Source organism: Calidris pugnax, unplaced genomic scaffold (assembly GCF_001431845.1).
Source record: "Calidris pugnax isolate Ruff unplaced genomic scaffold, ASM143184v1 scaffold196, whole genome shotgun sequence".
Taxonomy (NCBI): domain Eukaryota; kingdom Metazoa; phylum Chordata; class Aves; order Charadriiformes; family Scolopacidae; genus Calidris; species Calidris pugnax.
Window position 1 is genome coordinate 5,185,958 of NW_015091042.1, and position 5,451 is coordinate 5,191,408.

Here is a 5,451-nt window from a genome sequence, read left to right on the forward strand (position 1 = left end):
GTAGCACACAGGACCGAGGAGACACAGCCCGCACAGCTACCCAGGGGGAGAGGTCAAGAAAGATAAAAACCAGACGCCGTGTAAACAACTAGCAGCAAAGTAGAAAACATCACAGTAGGGGCACCCTAAAAATCTTCATAGAGTGAGATGGTTTTGTGCACGTGATGGACGTGATCCTACCCTCTGCGCAAGAAACGCCCCAAGGAAAACTTCTAACACCAACATTTCTCTGTCTAATCTGCATTTTCTAGGGGCTCTAATCAAGGTGATGGCAGACAGGTGTCCACCAACACCTCGGAACATTTCTTGTTGACTTTTGAGCCGTAACATGAGACAGAGCAAGCTGGCCATTTATTTCTGTGGCCCAAACAAACGCAGCAGCTGGTCCATGCTAACGCCCAGGACCTGCAGTCAGCCTTTAACATCAGCAGCTCTGGCAATAGCTGAGCAGAAGACACACAGGGTTTCCTCCACTTCATGGCTTTCAAGCAGGTCTCAGAGGAGAAACTTAGGGGTCAGCAGGTGGGGGCATCTGAGCCACCCATCAGGGGAGGTCCCAGGCTGCTCCAGGGCACCTTAGATTAAGATTAGATTAAGATTACCAGGTGCTTTAGGTACAACTCTGGAAGATCTGAGCCAAGACCTGCACAGAGGAGAGAGGAACAGACAGTTCCCCCCTTCAAATATGTAAAGGAAGAACAAGCATCAGCTGCACCGAGGAAGATTTAGGTTTCAGACAAGCTTTTCTAGCGGTCAAACAAGAAAGCCCTAGAGCAGATTGCCATGAAGAACCAAGGGCATTTCCATCCCTGTAGTTTTTTTCAGAGGAATGTAGACAAATACCCACTACCACTAACAACTTTGAATTTTTTCTGCTTTTCTAGCGGTCAAACAAGAAAGCCCTAGAGCAGATTGCCATGAAGAACCAAGGGCATTTCCATCCCTGTAGTTTTTTTCAGAGGAATGTAGACAAATACCCACTACCACTAACAACTTTGAATTTTTTCTGCGTAAGGTCGCCACATTCTGTGACTCTGTCAGACAAAGACAAATGGTTATTTTAAAAGGAAAGGCTGATCCCCACCTGTGCTTCAGAAGAACTCCCAACACCTATGAGATAAGAGTGCTAGACACTCCTTTCTTCTCTCTAGAGAAGGTCCTGGCAGTGTTACTTTCTGAGGATAAAAAGTTTGCAAGGGTGGGTCAACATCTTCCCTGAGCAGCATCATGGACCAGCAGAGCAAGCACTGCCCGTGTCAGCAGCGTGGAGATTTGGGCTGCCATCCACCAGGGACAAAGTTTCAAATACATAAAGGAAGAACAAGCATCAGCTGTACCGAGGAAGATTTAGGTTTCAGACAAGCTTTTCTAGCAGTCAAACAAGAAAGCCCTAGAGCAGATTGCCATGAAGAACCAAGGGCATTTCCATCCCTGTAGTTTTTTTTAAGAGGAATGTAGACAAATATCCACTACCACTAACAACTTTGATTTTTTCTGTGTAAGGTTGCCACATTCTGTGACTCTGTCAGACAAAGACAAATGGTTATTTTAAAAGGAAAGGCTGATCCCCACCTGTGCTTCAGAAGAACTCCCAACACCTATGAGATAAGAGTGCTAGACACTCCTTTCTTCTCTCTAGAGAAGGTCCTGGCAGTGTTACTTTCTGAGGATAAAAAGTTTGCAAGGGTGGGTCAACATCTTCCCTGAGCAGCATCATGGACCAGCAGAGCAAGCACTGCCCGTGTCAGCAGCGTGGAGATTTGGGCTGCCATCCACCAGGGACAAAGTCTTTGGACCACATGGAAACTCTTTGGTAAGCTCTTTCAGGGTGGCACCTTATGTTGGACAGCCCAACCCCTCCTGCATGTATAAGCTCTGTTATAGGCATGGATGGGCACACAAGAGAAAATCCCACAGATTTGAAGAAGAAAGAAGAAAGGAGCAAAACAAATTGTGGTTCCTTAATTGTGCAATTAGAATGAGCCCGTGAGGGAGTTCAGAGGAGTCTATTACTATTATCCACACGTGAACAGAAAAGTTCCCCTGCGACAGCAGACTCCTTCTGGATGTCCACTCCCTGACACGAGAGCTCCTCGACCCTTCTAGAAATGGCTCTCGGTAACAAACACAGCATTTTGCAACCGGCAGCCAAAGTGGCACACGCAGAGTTTGGAAGATCAGGGTTTGGAAGATCAGCTCGTGTCATCTTGATTGGCAGGTGCCTCATCAGTGCAAATAAGGAAGATAAAAAGCCCTGGGAAAGTATCTTTTTCATCTGAGCTGGTAAAAGAGTCAGTGAAGTTTCACACCGGCAGCGCAACCCGTGACGCCAACGGTTAACTACCTGCAAACAAAACCATCTATATCCATCACTGTCAGAGGAAACCTTTTCCTTTGCAGAATCCCCTCCTGCCCGACAAACAAAATCCACTCTCTTTCCAAGCCTTGCTGAGCAAGAACATGCACGGTGCTTTCTGAGCAGCATCCGTGAGCAGAGCTACATGGGAGCTACTTAGCACTGATGGAATATCCCCGCACACAACATGTCCCGGGGCCAAAACACACATACAGGTTTGATAGTTTTTCCACAAGACCTGCTTCTTCCCTCTTGACAATGCTTGGGTCCATCAAATCTTCCAACAAAGTGACTGAGGCACCCCCCCCTCCTTGGATCCCCTCCCACTGCTGACCCCTCAGCTCTCTCTGGGTTTACAAGCAGAGATTTCCTTTCCTGCTCTTCACTCCCTGAACACGGAAAGGTATTTCTTCCTCCACGTACATCATCACTTCAAAAGCAGATGGAGCCCTGGAGAGCATCTCTCAGCCCAAAGCATTCTCCTTCCTCTTCCCCCTGTATTTCCCATCTCCCTCATTTCTGCTTATTTCATTGCTTCCTTGTTGGTAGGAACCAGCCCCTAATGCTGGTGTAACCCCATGTGCTGAGCATCCCTTCCTGTTGGGACCACAGGGAGCTCTGCAGAGCCATCACCATCCCTCTGCTTCACCACACACCATCATTTACTCCATTAGCACCATCATGGGCTTCCCACCCTTCCCCATCCCCTCTTGTCCAATTCCTCCATCTGGTTTTTATCTATCAGTCCATTGCTCTTGACTCCCCTCATCACTCCTAGAGCTGACCCCTCTTAGGACATCCTTTCTCCACCAGCTTGACCGCTCTCATTGACAAATCCAGGCAATAAAATGACTATCCATCCCTGCTCTCTCTTTCATCACCCATTTTAGTCTCTCCTGCAGTAAAGCTGGGGGCAGGTCCTTCATTTTTATCAAGTTTATTGCGCTGCCACCCAGGAAACACCTCACTTGAGGTGAAATGATTCGGTGCCCAAAAGGAATTTGTAAGGGCGCTGACATGCACGTGCTTAAACGTGTCCAGGGGCTCTGAAATGGGCTGTCCTTAAACTTTGTGAGGAAAAACGAGCTACTTCTGGGGTATTTTTGAGGTGTAGTCAGAGAGAAGTGGGGGAGCAGATGGGATGGCAGGAAGAAGAATCTGTCTTAGTTAAAAGTATGAATTTCGGCTTGACCACTGGCTGCCAAGCTGAGGCACGTGAAACCGAATGTTTCATTAATTCACTAAAAATCTGTTTTCAGGGTTCATGGGGGAGTCAGTTGTGCTCAGAAAGCATCGTGTAAAGCTGGTTGTTGTGGTGATCTCTGCCGCAGGGTTAAGCCAGGGCAGGGGGGTGGGACATGGGAACACCTTTGGAAAAGCATCTCTCGAGCTCAAAATTCTGAACGGTGAATCCTTTGGTCCTTCCAAAGAATTTTTTGTTGTAGGAAAAAAAAATATCTGTCTTAAATATTTTTTTTTTCTCTTCCCCCAGTAAGGATGGATCTGGGAAAGCAAGAACATTTCTCCCAGCAAATTTGGGGTAGTTGCATTTACCCGTTTCCTCACAGACATCCTTTAGAGAGGCTGGAAGCACACGCTCCAGAGTTCAGGCTGTTTCATGACTGCGGGCAGAAGTTAATGAATCTGTCAAACTAACAGAGACGCTGCTTCATGGAAAATTACCTTGGAGAAGTTTCCTAATCATGGGATTTCTGTACACAGAATCATCTGTAGTAACATCTTCACCCAAACCACACACCTGGCTATGGCAGGTATTTCCCTTCGTTAGGCGAGCGATACTCAAAATTAGGTTCATCTTGCATCTCACTCTTTAGATCACCAAACGCAGGAACAGCAATTTCCTTTTTCTTTATGTATTTCACCATACACATCATAAAAAAATGTTTCAGATTCTGACAAAAGTGGGCGTTTGATCACCTTCTGATAGAGAGATAAACACAGAATAAAATTCTCAACAAAAACCAGCTTTCAGCCAAGCAATTCAAACTATTAAAAAATGATTCTGCGGTGTCCAAATGCAGAACTTAAATAACCAAACAGCAGCTCTTCAACATTTTATCATAAAAGCTTCCAATTCTTGCAGGTAAATGGGTGTCTGTCTCTGGAAAACCACCAGATCTCTTTTAAAAACAAACAGCGGGTAACGCTTGCTAATTCATCTGCCAACTTCTGGCCAGGCATTAGAAAGGAAATGAGAAAATTTCCATCCCATTCCTGCAGCTACTCCTCTCTAGTGAAGCAAGAAAAGCTTGATGCTGAGAACATAATCCAAGGGTAGCACATGCCATTTTTCTCAGTGCAATAAAGCAAAACAGCTAAACCAAGACTACAGCGATTGAGAATGAAAAAAAGGGAGCACCACACCTGTAGCAGCCCAGAAAACCACCACGTCTTCTCTAGTGCTTTAGTATATCAGGCAACTCCCACATTTCTGAGACAAACCTCTGGGAAATGAGGACGAGCAGCCCCAGAAGTTTCCTCGATTTCAGTATCGCACAACGTTCCCAGCCATGTTTGGAAGCTTCTCAGAAAAAGTTAACTGTGGCTTTCAAAACTTTTCAGAAACCAAGTCAAAGCTTGCGACACGCAGCCCTCAGGAAAAAAAATAATAATTCCCAGCATGGTGCCCAACTGGAGAGTGTTTTTCTGCATTCATCAGCTTGTTAGACAGAACTACTAGAGACTGGACTTTCTGGCTAGGGCTTAAGTCTATGCTTTGGTGAACTGGAATCTATCAAGGCACCTACTGCATCATATTTAGATTAGATTTTAGGAAGAAATTCTCTCCTGTGAGTGTGGTGAGACACTGGAGCAGGTTGCCCAGAGAAGCTGTGGCTGTCCCATCCCTGGAGGGGTTCAAGGCCAGGCTGGATGGGGCTTGGAGCTTCCAAGTCTAGTGGGAGGTGTCCCTGCCCAGGGCAGGGGGTTGGAACTGGATGATCTTTAACATCCCTTGCAACCCAAACCATTCTATGATCCTATGATTCTACAAGGGAAAACATGTCCCTCAATATTAGAAGACTTTATTTCTAAGTGAAGATTGTTTTGTAATAGAAATTCCCTCTCCTCCCCCC